This window comes from Silene latifolia, chromosome X, assembly GCF_048544455.1.
Source record: "Silene latifolia isolate original U9 population chromosome X, ASM4854445v1, whole genome shotgun sequence".
Taxonomy (NCBI): domain Eukaryota; kingdom Viridiplantae; phylum Streptophyta; class Magnoliopsida; order Caryophyllales; family Caryophyllaceae; genus Silene; species Silene latifolia.
Window position 1 is genome coordinate 263,295,109 of NC_133537.1, and position 19,152 is coordinate 263,314,260.

A 19,152-nucleotide genomic window follows, 5' to 3' on the forward strand; every position below is an offset into this window, starting at 1 on the left:
GCAAAGAATCGCCGCGCCTCTTCGAAGGAGCGCAGTTCGCCGCGCCTCTTCGTGAGGCTGCCGCAGTTCCTGCTTCTTTTCTTCTTCCTCGTCCTCTGTAATTCGTCTTTGTTTATTTGTTTTTCACTTGTTTTCTTAAATTATTCGTTCATCATCATTAATATTCACATGTATATTGTATCACATAATTCCTTCATCATTAACATGTTTAATCCGTCTTTAAATCCGACTTAAATCCCTTATAATCCAATATTCGCGGGTTTTCGTCATTAAATTCAATTCCGGGTTGTAGAGATTCAATTTGTTCATATTGGGTTTCTGGAATTCGTCTTTGATATAGTTTTCATCTGTTTATTCACATGTTCATTGTTCATTGATTTCAATAGAGGACTCATTCATTAACATCGCTCCTTCATGTAATTAATTCGTTTGCATCCGTCTCATTCATGTTTTATCGCTTTTATGACTAATTCACATGTTAAATAATCTATTAATCACTTTTATCCGAGTAATTATATCAATCGATCCTTAAAATTAACAATTAACATTAACGATTTGCGATTCCGGCTTCCACGGCCAGAACTCACCCTTGGAACAGACGCAAAGAATCGCCGCGCCTCTTCCAGAGGGCGCGATCTTGCGCGCTGTTCAGGATGAGTTTCGTCCTTGAACTCCTTTTCTGCCTTGACCTAGTTTAATTAGTCTACGTATAATTAACTATTATCCGTATTATCACGCTAATTCCTGTTCGTTTATTTTATTCTTTTATTCTTTTATTTCTTTTTCTCAAATTATCCGTTTTAAAGGTATTTTCGACATAAATCACCTATTCCGATGTAATTATTGTAATTTCCATTAATGTAATTTTCATTTATTGTATTTCTTTTATCATTGGTATGTTCTCACATGTAAATGAGCATTAAATTCCAACTTCGACCCAATTGTATGCTAATTACGTGTTTCACCGACTTAGTCTAATTCTCACATGCTAGGATTAATCTATGGATGTTGCATTGCATGCATATAGCCGACGATATATCAAGTACGAATAACTTCCCTAATCATTAGTAGAGGCCGCTATCGAGGCGGGCGGGATTAGGTGTTCGATCAAAAGAGCTTCCTAATACGCACCCTCACCCCTTACTCCTCCAGATCTCTCGTGAGCACCCGTGTTCATTGGCATCCACGAGAGTCATTCTAGACATAGAATGCTAAGGGTAACGATTGCTTAGTGTTCATGTCACTACTTTGTGTCTTGACATGACACGATGTATTCGAACGGTTCCAATTTCCCATAAAAATTGGTGGCGACTCCATACAAAATGCAAACGCTTGTTCCCCGTTTCTCACCAAGCGCCCCCGTGGGCGGCCCGCTGTCCACAGTTTGGCGACTCCGCTGGGGAAGGTACACTTACGTGTAGCAAGGGTGAAACTTGAACAAGGTTAGGGAATAAGTTTGTACAAGACAATTGTCGGTTTTCATAACTCGGTCTTCCTAGACCGTTTATTCGGCCTTCCTAGGCCCAACCCAACTCATTCGACCAATCGTCCCGTCTAAACGGTCCTAATTCCTATTTGGGCCTAAGGATGGATAGCGATTGACGTCATCCATACCATGATGCTTACTCTTGTTTGTATCAAGGGTCTTCACTACTTGAGGAAATGGACTAGGAATCGGCCTTACTCTTGTTTGGCACGAGCCTCTCCACAGACTTCGGGTTTGATGGTTCGGTATGGCAACCCACCCTTTAAACCAAAACCCTTTTAAATGCACTCAGCATCCCGTTATAATGCTTGTATAAATGTGTAAACCTTACGTGATCACCACTTCTAAACAAAACCATGACGAATTTTCAAAAAAATCAAAATCCTCATTTTCAAACAAGAATTTCGAAAAAGTAGGCCTTTAATTAGCGCAAAATCCGGTCAAAACTCTGTCCGTTTGTCAAGTCAAAATTCGGGCCACAAGCCCATTTCAAAACTCACTTCGAGTCCACTCCTACAACTACACTACAGTTGGCTAGGACGCACATTTTCAAAGACCTTGTCTTTTTTCAAAACTCACTCAACACAAGTGGCACACACCCACTTCACGAGTCAAAGCTTTTTCTCTTTTAGCAAGTGTGATAGAATGGTCGATCGTGTTTTGATTCGTCGCCGATCTCTTATCCAGTTTCCAAGATGCCTGGGTCAAGTGATGAAACAAACCTCCAGCAAATTCAAGAAAGTAATGATCGGATCCTAGCCGCGATAACCCAAATGCAAATCACTCAAGAACAAACCTATGACCGCCTTGAACTTATCGAAGGCCGTATCTTTGATGTAGAGGGAAGGTTGCCTCCCCTTAAAGGTGAAGTACTACAATTTTCCGATGACGAGTCTAAAGATGAGAATCCTGTCCTAGGGACAACCGCAGCTGAGAAGAGACTCCAATACCTAGAGGAGCAATTGATGTACCTTAAGGGGGATGACATTTATAGGGAAAACAATCGCAAGTATGAAGCCGTCAATTCCAAATTGCCCACTAACTTTAGCATGACGGATATCCCTAAGTTTAAAGGACATGAGAACCCTTTGAACCACATCCGTGCCTTCAAGGACTACATGTCTATCAAAGGCATCAAACCCGAGATGTTCTTAAGGATCTTTCCTTCATCTCTTGACACCATTCCGAAGCAATGGTTCTACACTTTAGATCACAAAAAGGTCGCTACTTGGGAAGACGCCGCGATCGAGTTCTCGAAACAATACGCGGATAATGCCGAGATCCAAGTCAATATGCGTACTCTAGAGGTTCTTACCCAAAATGACAAAGAAGGATTCACCGACTTCCTAAGTAGGTGGAGGAAGACTAGCACTCAACTAGTTGAACGCCCGGATGAGGCTACTCTTGTGGAAAAGTTCGTGGATAATCTCAAACCTATCTATGCCAACCATTTGAGATATCAAAACATCAAGACTTTCAAGGACTTAACCGTACTAGGGACACGAATTGAAGATGACATCCGTAAAGGACTCTTGTCCAAAACGGTAGGTCGAGGATATCAAGGGTCCACAAGTCGTTCATACGGCTCTACTAGCAAGACCGACGAAGTTAACCTTCTCGAGCCATCCAAGAAAACTAGCCCACCAAGGAAATTCACAAACCTCGGGGATACGTACTCCAACGCTCTAAAAAGGCTAATGAAGCAAGGTAAACTCCAACCCATTGGACCTACTCCCGAACCCGAAAAGAAGTCCAAATTCTGGGATGAAAACTCCTACTGTGAATACCATAGGGGCAAAGGGCACGACACAGAAAAATGCTACAAGTTGAAACACGTGCTTCAAGATATGATCGAAGATGGTCGACTTCCAATTCCACCAGGAGGTAAGCCCAACAACACTCAGAATCCTCTTGGAGTTCTAGTGATTACAAGTGACGAATCTACCTTAGATTGCTCACACCTCATTTCTCCCACCGAAAATGAAATTCACGCAATTGAGAAAGAAAGGCTCTACTCTACTATCTCCCCTACCATTTCCGACTTCATCGCATGGGCAAGGAGTGTAGATAGACAAGTGTGGGAACTAGAAAACATGGTAACGGCCTTGAGCCATCCCAATGAAATGCCTAAAGAACGTGTACCATTGATCTTCTCTCAAAATGCCACTATGCAAGAAGTAGTCGCCGTGGTTGATAAACTAGTCGATCAAATCATACAACTAGAAAGTGATATCATGAGAATGAAGGAACTAGCTGCAGTCAATGGGGTTTGGGCCGATGACGATGAAGACGAATACCTCATTGAAAACTCCTTGGTCAAGGAAATAGTCCAAAATGGTGAAGACCAAGATGTGGATCACCTAACTCGTTCGGGTCGCCCATATCAAAGCACTACTCAAAACGGTCCAACCAACGTCATCATACCAAATGACAACGAAGACGACCCCACTGACCATTTGCTCAAGCAATTACAAAAAACCAAGGCTGATCTTTCAGTCTGGCAACTAGTGGCAAGCTCATTTCCGCATCGCCAAGCTTTACTGCAAGCTTTGGCCAAATTGAATGTAGCGCATAACTCCACTCTCGAAGATGTAGTCAACTTGGTCTTCCAAGAATCACCGAGGCTAAGTAATCCTATTACTTTCTCAGATGAAGACTTGCCACCTTTTGGCGCTAGTCACAACCTTGCTCTATACATCACTGTCATTTGTCTAAAGAAGAACGTGCCAATGACTTTGGTAGATGATGGCTCCATATCAACGTCATACCCTCAAAACGGCATACAAACTAGGCATGAAGGAGTCGGATTGGACTCCTACAAATCAAGGTGTACGTGCATATGACGGTACACGACGAAAAGTGGTTGGACTTGCTAGCCTTACCATAGCCACGGGACCAATCGAACGAAAAGTTAACTTCCAAATAGTGGACATCGAAGCTTCATTCAACATACTTCTGGGAAGGCCTTGGATTCACGCTTCCAAAGCGGTAACATCCACCCTTTATCAAAAGATCAAGATCCCACTAAATGGCAAAGTTGTGACGATCACTTCGTCACCCATCAAGGCAATAATCGAAAAGCAATCAAACAATCAAGTCCTCGCGGATCCCATATACGAACTTGGGGGCTTCCAAAGTGTGAACGTCATAGAAAGTGAGTTGGCACCTCTGTATTATAATCTCTACTCCAACTTAGTGGTCAACCACATACTCAAATCTCAGGGATACTTCCCTGGAATGCCTTTAAACCCGATTCGGAAGAACGCCTTCGCACCATACAAAAAAGGTAACTCGACAAGGATACCACTTGGACTAGGATACAAACCCACAACTGAAGAAGTTCTCGAAATGCTCGCTCAAGTCCAAAATCGCAAGCACGTGGGAGTCCAAATGATACCGTATCTCCCCACTTTAAATGGATACTTCGTTCAAGAAGGAAGTTCAGAACTCTTCCATGGATTTCCCGAACCTTGGCATTATCTTGAGAGGAAGTTAGCCGGAATCGAGATCTTTCATGATTGCTACTTCATTCCTCCCGAAACGGTTCCTACCGTCAAAACCCGTCAAGCACCTTGCTTCGACGAACAAGCTGTTAGCCTATTATTTGGAGAAGACCGATTCATTAGGGCCGCGCAGGATGAGATCATTACTATGATACTTCAGAACGATCGCTTCAACCCCACCGCGTTGATCACGTAAATCGACACAAAGCAAAGCAAGAAAGGATGGAGAAAATCTATCAAATGGACCAACAACCAAGGAAGGCTCTTCAAGCTCACTACTGGAGAAGGAGAGATGTTCAAAGGAGAACCAGAAGACGACGAGTTCGAGTCGGAGTCGGAGTCGGAGTCAGAGTCGGAGTCTAGAGAAGTCATTAGAGAGTCTACTCCTGTTGTCATCCCCACTCCCTTCGTTTCTCCTAGCCTAGCCTCGAATAGTCACGGTAGTTCGGGAATGCCCCACCATCGTTCCTTTGCCGCCACCGACCATGGATCGGTTGGCTTCTTTGTTTCAACTTTACTCAAATCTTAATATGAATAAATCGGTTCGTTTACTCTCTCTCGTGTTCTTTCGAGTGCAATTCTGTTTAGGATGATACCGAGGATGACCAAGACCCGACTTGACCGAAATACCTCCCTACGTAGCCAAAGAAATACTACGGGAAGGGGAAGGGGGACCGAATAGAAGATACTGAACCCATCAACGTAGGAACCGAATTAGAACCCAAAGAACTTAGGATAGGGACTACCTTGAGCTCTACCGAAAGGGCCGATTTCATAGACCTCCTAAATGAATTCAAAGACGTTTTCACTTGGTCCTACAAAGACATGCCAGGGATCGACAGGGATATCGCCGAACATAGGATTCCGATTAAGCCGGGTTTCAAACTCAGAAAAGAAGCTTCGACGAATGAGAACAGAATGGGCTCTAAAGATTAAGGAAGAAGTGGATAAGAAATTCAAAGCCGGGTTCATCAAAGTTTCCGAGTACTCTGACTGGGTAGCCAACATAGTACCTGTGCCCAAAAAGGATGGGAGAATCCGTGTTTGTGTTGACTTTAGGGACTTGAACAAAGCAAGTCCAAAAGATGACTTCCCTTTACCTCACATTGACATATTGGTGGACAATACTGCAGACCACGCATTACTATCCTTCATGGATGGATATGCGGGTTATAACCAAATCAAGATGGCCATGGAAGATATGCACAAGACCGCATTCGTCACCCAATGGGGAACATATTGCTATACAGTAATGCCATTCGGATTGATTAACGCCGGAGCAACATACCAACGCACCGCAACTACACTCCTACATGACATGATGCACAAAGAAGTCGAGGTATATGTAGATGACATGATCGTCAAATCCAAGGAAAGAGAGGGACACATTACAAACCTTCACAAGTTCTTCGCAAGGCTACGAAAGTACAACATGAGACTCAATCCTCAGAAATGCACATTTGGGGTAACATCCGGAAAACTCCTGGGATATGTCGTCAGCCAACGCGGTATAGAAATAGATCCCTCAAAAATCAAAGCTCTGATCGAAATGCCACAACCTCAAACAGAAAAAGAAGTCAGAAGATTCCTGGGAAAGGTTCAATATATAAGTCGATTCATATCGAAACTTACCATGATTTGCGAGCCTATCTTCAAGAAACTCAAGAAAACAGACCACACCATGTGGCATGATGATTGTCAAAAGGCGTTTGACCGAATCAAGGAGATATTGGCTAAACCACCAGTGCTCATGCCGCCACAACGAGATCAACCTCTTGGTTTATATCTCACAAGAATCGAAATCGCCATGGGTGCTATCTTTGGCTCAAATCGTAGGAAGTGAAGAAAGAGCTATTTACTATCTAAGTAAGAAGTTCTTGGAATATGAGTGCAAATACTCGCAACTCGAAAAGACATGCCTCGCTCTTGTGTGGGCAACGAAGAAGCTACGTCACTACATGCTTAGCTACTCCGTCAAGATATATTCCAAAATGGATCCAGTCAAATACCTCTTCGAGAAACCCGTCCTCAACGGACGTCTTGCAAGGTGGACCCTGATGCTCTCAGAATTCGACCTCAAATATGTGCCACTAAAAGTCATAAAAGGTCGCGCCGTCGCCGAATCCTTCGCGGAAAATCCTATCAACGACGCATAAACCATAGACACTTGGTCATTTCCCGACGAGGATATACTTCAAACAGACGTAGACTCTTGGGATCTATACTTTGATGGAGCATCAAATTTAAGAGGATTCGGAATAGGAGTGTTGCTCATTTCTCCTGAAGGTGAGCATACACCGATTGCTGTCAAACTCGACTTCGAGGTGACAAACAACGCTGCAGAGTATGAAGCTTGTCTCATCAGACTGCAAGCGGCAGTAAGCTTAGGCATCAAAAACCTCCGAGTACATGGGGATTCATCACTGATCATCAACCAAGTTACAGGATCCTGGAAAATCCGAAGCGAAAGCATCGCACCCTATCAGGCTAGGATAGACCAAGTGGCTCAATTCTTTGATCACGTAACCTACTTACACCTACCTCGAGAGGAAAATCAATTTGCAGACGCTCTTGCGAAACTTGCATCTTTGATAAATATGCCAGATCACATGATGGAAATGCCTTTGTGTATCGAACGACGATCAGAACCGGCTTATGTCCACCAAATCACCGATGAAGAAGAAATCGCGCAGGAACCCTGGTTCCAAGCAATCTTGAACTTTAAGCTCAATAGTACCTATCCACCGGATATGGACAAAAGGGGACAACGTGCTATACGCCTATTAGCTTCCCAATACATTCTGATGCAAGGAGAGTTATACAAAAGAACACCTCTTGGTGTAGTCCTACGTTGCCTTGATCATTCACAGGCACGAAAGGTGATGGAAGAAGTCCACGACGGAGAATGCGGTCCTCACATGAGTGGGCCCATGATGGCAAAGAAAATCACACGCTTAGGGTATTATTGGACCACAATGGAATCCGATTGCATCAAATACGTGAGACATTGCCACAATTGCCAAATCTTCGGGAATGTACAACATGTCCCTCCTTCGTTGCTATACACGATGACATCTCCTTGGCCATTCTCCGCATGGGGAATTGACATAATCGGGAAGATAACCCCAGCCGGAACAGGAGGTCACTGTTTCATTCTAGTAGCAATTGACTATTTCACTAAGTGGGTAGAAGCGGCTTCCTACACTGCTCTTACGGCTAAAAATGTGGCAAAATTCATACAAAACAACATCATCTGTCGATATGGTTGCCCACATGAGATCATCAGCGATAATGGGTCACACTTCCAAGCTGAAACCGAGCAATTGCTAGCCAAATACAAGATTAAGCATCACCACTCTTCGCCCTACGGACACGGACTAACGGCGCGGTAGAGGCGGCAAACAAGAACGTTGTCACAATTCTCAAGAAAATGACTGACAACTACAGAGATTGGCCAAGCAAGATACCCTTTGCTTTATGGGGGTATCGTACATCAGTCAGGACGCCCACTGGGGCTACTCCTTTCTATTTGACCTACGGCATGGAAGCCGTACAACCAGTCGAACTAGAAATACCATCCTTGCGTATTCTACTCGAAAGCCAAATCCCTGAAGCCGATTGGAAGAAGGATAGATATGAAGAACTCATCCTCCTGGATGAACGTAGGCTACGCGCCTTACATAATGTCCAAACATATCAAGCACGTATCAAACGAGCTTTCAACAAAAGAGTTAGGCCAAGAAACATCAAAGAAGGAGACTTAGTACTCAAATCGGTTAGAGCTCTTTTACCTGTCGACCCAAGGGGAAAATTCAAACCTAATTGGGCCGGACCATATCTAGTCAAATCCATACTTCCAGGGGGTGCGGTTAGAATCACAGACCTAGATGGGAATGAGTTTTCAAACCCCACAAACCTTGACCAACTGAAACGATACTATGCCTAGATTAGGACAAAAACGCGCCTCGCGTAAACCCATGTGTCGCTCTTGTGGCACTAAATAAACGGCCGCTGGCCAAGCTGAAATAAGCTAAGTGTCACTATGCTCTTGCATTCCGACAAAATTGTCATCCTCATATCATCAAATAAACTAAATTCGCACCTTGAGAACAAGCAAAAGCTCATGCTTATTTTCTATGTTCATTACAAGCTCTTGCTTCGAACAATTATTCTTTTACATTTACTCGAACTACGCGCAAGGGTTTGATTTCGCTTTTTTTTAAGTGAATACGTAGGCAATCCTTCACCGGATTCAACCCAATATACCTAAAATGTAAATAGAAGGACATTTGCATTGCATTTGAAATTCGACAAGAATAATAAAAGAAAATCACAGCGGTTTCTTAACCATTTAACCTTTTTTATTCCATTCGCTTTCTAATAATAGTACGTTACATAATAAAAGATAGAATAGGCTAGGATTCTAAAAATCCCTCCTTTTTATTACAACAATAATAATAATAATCAAATAATAAATAAGGACTCGGGCTATTCCTCCATCTTCCCCTTGCCCTTGTCATTCTTGTCATATTTCTTGTCACGACCTCGAGTCGGGCGCTCTTGCACCACTTCAGACCTAATCACCAACGGTCTTTCTCGAGGCCTGACCCTTCCACTCTTGCCAACCACCATCTCTCGCAACAGAGTAGTCTTTGATTTCTTCGAAGGATGATCGACCGAAATCCAGCTTCTTCTTCTCCTTCGTCGATGCTTCTCCTTCTCTTTCTCTCCCTCGCGCACCTTGTAGTCAACAAGCTCGCGTTTCCTCAGTCTTTCGCGTTCTTCCGAAGTTGTAGCCTTTCTCCACCTCAGATAGGAATCCGACACCCACAAAGCATTCATGAGAAGCTCAAGAACCACATGTTCCTTTGGGCCCACTTGATAGCCCACTCTCTTCGGCTCTCGGTGGTAAGCGCCACAAAGAATCGCTGAACGGTATCAAGCCTCGGGATAGTCCGCTTCAAACCAACTTGCCTCATCAATCTTTCCGGAAAGATGCATACCATGAACTCCAATCCCGGAATGCGCACGGACCTAGTGGGATCCAAAGAAGACACTCCAAAGGAGGACTTGAGGTGCCACCACGGACGACCCACCTAATCAACGGGCCATCATCATTCTTCACTTGTTCTTCCAATAGTCACAGACCGGGTGAAGTCCACCATGTACAACCGTGTCCTCATCGCAATCATACGGGAATGATAGGAAAGTGCATGAACTGGGGCTCGAGCAATGGAGCGTTCCATAAGCCAAACCTACCAAAAAGGTATTAGACACAAAAAAAAAAAAAAAAAAAAAAAAAAAAAAGAAAAAAAAAAGAAGAAAAAAAAAAAAAAAGAAAAGGTGTCTTTTACCTGTAAGATAACGGGACTCCCCAAAAATGGAAGATCGCGGTTGGATTTCCTATTATCCAAACCCAAGATAATCTCCCCTAAGCATAAACAAGCCGGGGCTCTGCACTCCATTTGCTCGATAAGACCCAAAAGACGGGGATCACCTCGCAAATCTTCATCAACGTGTCCATGGAAGACATACACATGCAAAGCAAACAAAAGCTAAATGCTCCCCTCCTAGCAACATAAGAGACAAGTGGGGTCACTGTTGATGAATCGGTCTACAAAGTCCAAAGCATTCTCACGCCTTTCGGGGTAACCAAGCGATCCACCTCGAGTCTAGCCAATCCGAGCAGGTCCCTGAATTTTGTCTTATACCCTTGTGAAGTGGAAGGAATGGCAGGTAGATGCTCGGGGTCCCACCCACCAATAGCAGCAATTTCCTCCGGAAAAGGACAAATATCACCACCGGGAACGCGAAAACATGATAATTTGGGTCCCGTAGTCAAGACAAGCATCCAAGAACGGTTTTACAACCTTAATGAGTTTCAAACTCAATAGAGACCCAAGGTTATGAGCACCCATATCGTGCTTTTCAATATTCGAGAATTCATTAGTCCATTCCTTCAAGCGAATCTCCAAAGTATTCATGATGACAATTTTCTCTTGAAAATTTATTTTGGGAGTTTTTATGTGGATTAACGGAGAAGAGACGGAAGAATTATATGATTTAAAGCTTTGTCGACGCTTCTATTTATACTAATTGCTGTTTCCAAAAATCCGCCTTAAGAGACAAGCTTAGGAACAAAGCAGCACTATCGCTGCGCCTATTTAAAGCGACGCACTCATGCCGCGCCTCTTCCCGTACTAACTTTCTGCGATTTCCGCGTTTGGATCTTTCCTAATTCTATAACGAATAATTTCCTATTCCTACGGGATTTTATTTTGGTAAATACGAGCAATTTACCATGTTTCATGTTTCCTAAATTCGCGGGCACGCATTTCGAGGCGACGTCGACACATTCGCCATTTTCATCGCACTTAATTCTTCCTTTTGTTATTATTTTAATTCATTTATTTATTTCATTTTTTTTTTAGGAAGTAAATTTCTTTTTAGGAAATAATTTTCTTTTGTCTTCATTTCAACATTTTCATTTCTACACTTGTAGATTTCTCTTTTTTTCTTTTTTTAGGGGGTAACCCTCCCTACCGTCCGGTCATTTCCGACAAAATTTTTGCATTTTTGCATTTTTGTCCTTTTGAGTCTTTTTTTGCGCTAATTAAGACTATGTGTATAAAATGTATGTTTTGGTGAGATTTCCATGTAAATTTCGGCAGCATGACGGCGTAAACCGTTGTCTACCAAACCTGTTCAAGAACTAACCCGCAGGTACAAGCAACACAACCCGAAAGCAAAGGCACTCAGTGCCATCATATATACAAATGTACAGCAATCGGGGGCTGCGCCCGAATCAAGTCCAAAGTCCAGGCAAACTGGGGGCTTGCGCCCCGAAACAAAGTCCAAAAATGTTCAAATCAGAAGTCCAAATGTACAAGTCTACAAAGCTACGCAGAACTACTGCTGGACACCCTCCAACTCAGCAACCCTCGCCGTAAGAGCAGCAATCTCGGCATCCCGAAACTCGAGCTCTCTCGACAAGCGAGCCGTCTCCTCCCGAGATCGGGTCAACTCTCCCACTCACGACCGGCCCGTGGACAACAAGAAATCGCTCATGTCAATCAACTCAAACAAAATCGAAAACCAAAAAATCAAAAGAAATCAAATGAGGTTCATACCTGATGACCTCGACCACCGACGAGTGCCTCGATGGCGGTAGCTCGTAGCCGGTTGGCCACCCTCCATAGTGCCACGAACCGAGATGGCGCAACCTGCATTTCAAAAAGAATTCTCAGTAAATTGAACAAGTTTAATCAAATGTGTTCTTACACGAAAGGTATATAAGCAGGAGGCTCACCCTCCGAATCGATGATCCGCCATGCCCAGGCCAAAGATCCGTCACACTACGTCGAAGTCACGCAACTCGGAGATCGTCGTCCTCCCCGGTCGCGCGTTGTACTAAAGAGTCTTGGTACACCGGGGGCTCGATGCCCGCCGCCTCGACCTCCTGAAAAGACAAATAGCTCTCATTAATCGATGATCTTTCATCGTAATTCCCGAAATCAAATCAAGAAAATAAAGGATACTCACCACTACTGGCCAGTACGCCAACCCCCCGTAAAGGAACGCCGAGTAGTCCTCGCCAGGCAGAAGAAGGTCGTCGCCACTGGCACCAGCCAGGTCCGCCTCCCTCTCCGCCTCGGTAGGCTCCCTGAACATCGTCCTCGGAGGGTCGATGGGAACCGTCAACGCGCCCCGAGAGCACTGACGAGCCAAACGCTCGCCCAGATACCACACAGGACCCATCGACGTCCACAACAGCAGCCGACTCGAGCTCCTAGGTCGAAGGACCTCAGCGACAAAAGGAGGCGCTCCAGCGTACTCCGCCCAAGGTCTGGGTACCCACTGCGACAAGATAAGACAAAGATCATTCCTATGATCAAGCGGAAGCAAAGGATAAGAAATATAAATGAATACGAGTGGGATACTCACGCTGCTCAGCTGAAGGGCGTTCACGTCCCGCCGGTAGACATTGTGAGAAGAGCGCTTGCTCTTCGTCCGGCACATCACCCAATCCCTCACCACGGGATAGGCCTTCTCCAACGGCTCTGTCCTCTTGGGCGCAAGACTCGGGAAGTAAGAGTACACCCATGCCTATAAAACAGAATAATCAATGACGATCTTTCGTAATTCGATAAAGAAAAGAATTTACTTTGGTCTAAGGAAGGTTCATACCTCCAACAGTAGTCCAGGTTCGACAGCGCTAGGAGAAGTCCCCTTCTCCATCAACTCCGGACGAACCATGGCCCTCATGAAGCGGATGAGGACCGCAAAACCAGCGATGACCCGGCCCCGGCGTCCCTAGGGAACTCGGGTCGTAAAGAAAGGGAAGAAGCTTCGTCGATAGCCTCTCGCCCTTGTCTCCAAGGTAGATCGAAGACAAGAACCACCAAAGCCACGCACGAGCCCTCTGCCCTTTCTGTACAGACAAGGAGGAGGAGAGTCTCCCTCCCATCGATCGTCACCGCCTCCGGGTCTTCCCCGCAAAGTAGTCTCGAACGTAGGTACGGGTACCAAGCCCTAAGATCGCAACAGCCTTCGGCGACAAGTTCCACCGATCAATCTCTCGCCTCGGCCGAATCCGCCCTCATAGCGCTCTCCGCCACACCATCTCCTCGGTCCCACACTGGCACGTAAATCATGCCGTAATCCTCCGAGTAACTCCCACTTCACCAAAAGGCGGGTGAAACGTGGAAGTCGTATCCCGTAATCGATCCAAGAAAGCGCGGACAGGCTAAGGTTAGCCCGCAACTTCCTCTTCACGATATCCCTCCAGACCTGAACCAGAGGACCAAACGCTCCACGCTCGATCATGGCCCTCTCCTCCGCCGACAGCCGCTCGTAGTGCTTCATCGCTGTCGTGTAACCCGAGAACGACCTGATGTTCCCGGCCTCCTATTATGATTTGAAACAAAGCTATCTTTAGTTTTGAATGGAATTTGCAAGAAGTTTGGACAAAAAGAATGAAAGAGAATGGGTAATGAGTAGTGAATTCTTATTTACCAAGCTCTTCACCGTCCTGTAGGACAGGTGACCCTCTGCAGCCCACACGAGGTGCCTACTCCCTGTGTCTCGGCCCACGCAGAGCTCCCCTCACCGACGACCTCCTCGCTCGACGTTGGCCCGTCTCGGGGCCTCCTCCTCCTCCTCGACGGCCTCCTCCTCGTGAGCCTCGTCTCCAGTAGCCATCACCGCATCGGTGAAGACCTGCTCCAAAGCCTCCTCAACAGCAGCGTCTACCTCCATGGGAGTCCTCCCAGAAGTAGAAGCCTCGTCACCTGCAACATTAAAGTAAATTTAGGCCGCGTCACATGACGACAAGCCTTTGTTAAGGAGTTTTCGAGCCCTCGGAGCCCTAAAAACGCCCTTTCCATGCCATCTTTGGCCATATTCCCGCCAACCCAATCACTCATGTGACAAATTGGGTCAAGTCAAGTCCAAGTCAAAGCCTAATTCCGGGTTCAAGCCGAAAATTCGGCAGCATTTCGTTATAACGGCGATTATGCCCTAGAAAGGTGCCCCGAAAAAGTTGTCACAAACCAAAATTTCGAGATGGCAGGAAGTTTACCCATCATCCAAGGATCCCAAATATCAAATTTCATCGCCAATGGGCAATCCTAAGGCTATTTTCGAAGCAATTTACGGTTCAGCTGTAAAACCGTCTCAAAATTCGCTCAAGGGCTCAAAACTCGATGAAAATTCAAAGCAAATACATGGTTATGTTCCTAACATTGCCTACTATCCATTTCTAGCATCAATTTGGCAAAGCAAATCCATTTGGGGGAAAAGCCCCAAATTTTCGATCAAAAGGGTCGAAAACCCTAATTCTCGCGGCTCAAAATTCGACAAATGTAAATGATTAATGCAAGATTGGGACGCATACCTCGATTAGTCATGTTTAATGCAAGCTTTTTAATCAAACCTCGACGGAAATGGTGAAGATTTGAGAGAGAATTTGAAGGAAATGTGTTTCGAAATAATGAAACATAACCCGTCTGATTTCGCGTTTTTACGCGGAAATAACCAATTTAGGGAAAAGACGCAGCAGGCGCTGCGCCTCTTCCAAGAGACGCAGCTCTTGCTGCGCCTCTTCCTTGTGTTCCCTCCATACGAATTTTCAAAAATTCGTTATGAGTTCGTTATTAGTGGGCCCATCTTTGGTGCGCCTCTTCTTCAATGCTATTATATTCTTTTGGTCCGTTTCGACGATTTTCTTTCGTTCCGACCCGCATTTTATCCCGCGCGACAGTATTTTGCAGTATTGTCCAAGATCATTTTATCCCGCGCAGCAGTATTTTGCAGTATCGCTCAAATCATTTTATCCCATGAGAGTATTTTGCAAAGATCATCGCTCACTCAAGATTCTTTCATGACGATCAAGATGTTCCTAGTCGTCTGTCCCCAGCGCAGTAGTATTTTGCAGTACTGCTCATTCCAGATTTCTTCCGCGACGATCCAGATGTTCCTAGTCGTCACAATATTCACCAGCAAGAATTTGTTTGAGACCGATGCAAGCAGATTCAACCTCAAGTTTCGCCAGAGTTCGCTTGAGACCGACGCAAGCGGATTCCCCAGCAGTTTCTACCGACGACCTGCTGCTTTCAATATTTCTTGTTTCCCCGCGAAGTTCGATTAAGTCTCAGGTATGATCTCTTCTTATGGCTGGCGAGCTTCCTTACGTAGTCTAATGGACTTTAAACGACCCTCCCCGATAGTCGACAGACTCTAAAATGTTCCCGACGATAGGTCCTTGGCTCAGACCCCTTGAGCCGCCTCGCGTCGCCATAGTCGTCAGGTTGTAATCTTTGATTGACCTGATGGCTATACTTTGACTTTCGCCTTGTCCAAGCCTCGTCAAAGTGGGGGCTCAGAGACACCTCGTTTTCGCACCTCCCGCAAACCACCTGGTGATGATTGGGCCGCATGTTTGATTCGCGGAACGATTTGTGACGATTAAAGTAAGATTATCGTCAAGTGTTTGCTCAAATATTAATGTCAACCTCTTAGTTGTCATCTACGCCCCGATACGGTCGTTTTGGCAGTAATTAGAGTACATTCGGAGTCCGGGTCAAAAACCGTCTCCATTTTCTCGATATTTGTTAAATCCCGAGTCGAATGTTCTGGAATGTTCCGGATATATTTCTATTCCATATTTTACAAATTTTATCTTTTGGCAAATAATATCCCGTAATATTCATAAGATAATCGAATTATTTCCGTCCTACCATAACTCAAACGCGGAAATCTTTCTTCAAACAGAGGAAACCTCCGGGAATAGACGCAGCAGTGTCGCGCCTCTTCTAAGAGACGCAGTGGTCGCTGCGCCTCTTCCCAGGCCCTTCTTTGCATGATTTACGTATCTTTTTTATATCTTTCCGAGATTCACTTCCAAAGAGTCTTCGAAACCCTATTCCTTCACGTGATTAGTATAAATAGGAGCCTTCGTTCCTCATATTTCTCACGCGAGTGTCCGCCCTTCTCTTCTCCCTTTGCATTCTAGACTTCGTTCTTACTAATTGGCGCCTACGTGCTTGGACTTCCGACCACGTAAGCTCGGATCTTTCCGGGTACCAGCCTCTCCGTTGCATGACCGACCAATTTGACCAACTACACTCAATCAACCTTAATTAATCAATCGTTTTCCTCTTACGAGGGCACTCTCTTTGCATTCGCGTCGAGCATTCACTAGTCGATATCTTAGTTCATCTCGTTCCGTCAACATGTAAGTCTGAGGGTGTATAATCCTCTTTTATTTATTGTATTTTTGTACTTTATCGTATCACTCATGTAAGATTTACGTCGAAAGTACCGTTAAAATCGATTTCTAAAACCCTTTGTTAAAACCTGTTTTTGCGGATTTCCAGTAGACAGACGTCGAGAAAAGACGCAAAGAATCGCCGCGCCTCTTCGAAGGAGCGCAGATTCGCCTGCGCCTCTTCGTGAGGGCCGCGCAGCCTCGCTTCTTTTCTTCTTCCTCGTCCTCTGTAATTCGTCTTTGTTTATTTGTTTTTCACTTGTTTTCTTAAATTATTCGTTCATCATCATTAATATTCACATGTATATTGTATCACATAATTCCTTCATCATTAACATGTTTAATCCGTCTTTAAATCCGACTTAAATCCCTTATAATCCAATATTCGCGGGTTTTCGTCATTAAATTCAATTCCGGGTTGTAGAGATTCAATTTGTTCATATTGGGTTTCTGGAATTCGTCTTTGATATAGTTTTCATCTGTTTATTCACATGTTCATTGTTCATTGATTTCAATAGAGGACTCATTCATTAACATCGCTCCTTCATGTAATTAATTCGTTTGCATCCGTCTCATTCATGTTTTGCTGCTTTTATGACTAATTCACATGTTAAATAATCTATTAATCACTTTCATCCGAGTAATTATATCAATCGATCCTTAAAATTAACAATTAACATTAACGATTTGCAGTTCCGGCTTCACAGCCAGAACTCACCCTTGGAACAGACGCAAAGAATCGCCGCTCTCTTCCAGAGGGCGTAGATCTGCGCGCTGTTCCAGGATGAGTTCTGTCCTTGAACTCCTTTTCTGCCTTGACCTAGTTTAATTAGTCTACGTATAATTAACTATTATCCGTATTATCACGCTAATTCCTGTTCGTTTATTTTATTCTTTTATTCTTTTATTTCTTTTTCTCAAATTATCCGTTTTAAAGGTATTTTCGACATAAATCACCTATTCCGATGTAATTATTGTAATTTCCATTAATGTAATTTTCATTTATTGTATTTCTTTTATCATTGGTATGTTCTCACATGTAAATGAGCATTAAATTCCAACTTCGACCCAATTGTATGCTAATTACGTGTTTCACCGACTTAGTCTAATTCTCACATGCTAGGATTAATCTATGGATGTTGCATTGCATGCATATAGCCGACGATATATCAAGTACGAATAACTTCCCTAATCATTAGTAGAGGCCGCTATCGAGGCGGGCGGGATTAGGTGTTCGATCAAAAGAGCTTCCTAATACGTACCCTCACCCCTTACTCCAGATCTCCGTGAGCACCCGTGTTCATTGGCATCCACGAGAGTCATTCTAGACATAGAATGCTAAGGGTAACGATTGCTTAGTGTTCATGTCACTACTTTGTGTCTTGACATGACACGAGGTATTCGAACGGTTCCAATTTCCCATAAAAATTGGTGGCGACTCCATACAAAATGCAAACGCTTGTTCCCCGTTTCTCACCAAGCGCCCCCGTGGGCGGCCCGCTGTCCACACCGACCATTATATTTTTCGACTAAAAGGATAATAAAATTATTACAAGCCTTGATTAACTTCATTTTAGACTCCCTACGCCACCCCACCCACAAACCACCTGCGGCCCCAACCGCATCGACCCCAAAATTCTCCATAAAACCGAACGAACGAAACATAGGAAAAACATGACTCGAACTACATTTGGTTTCCAACAGAAAAACAAAATCATAAGACTTACTACCTAATAACGCTCTTACTTTTGGAATTATAGGGGAGAGCGTATTATTTAAGCCCCTACAATTCCATACCAAGCCCATCATGGTGAAAGAGGAGGTTGTGATGGCCCAACCTCCGCAAAGCCGTCCAGATCCACCGCCCCACCATTCACTGAAGGATTTGAAGAGTCACTGGAGTCCACCATGATCACATCTTCAACGTTCACCCGGAATCCCCAAGTCTGCCTTTGCATATCTGTCCCTTCCTTTCCTTGTTCAGACTCTGCCCTTGCTTTGCCCAACCTACTCTTCTTAGCCATCCTATACAGGTAAGCTTTTGCATTATCCAAGGACAAAGTCGCCTCCTCAGGAATGATATAGTCCCCTGCCTCAGTACAGCACTTCCTCTTTCGTGCAGCAACTATGTTTTCCTTGTACTCCTCACGCAGGTCAGACAAATGATACACATCAGCTAGGCCAAAGCAGCCATCAGAAGAGCTTCCAACCGGTATCTCAGCAATTAACTTTGCCTTATTCCCAATAGCAGGAACATCAAACAGTCTCAACTCTTTACCTCTTCCATGATGCATCTGCATCTGCTCCTGCCCAGCCTTGCCCTTGATATCCTCCTGCATTAAAATTTCCAGAGGTACCAAATTTGAGGACCCCTCATCCAGTTCCATTCCTTTGCG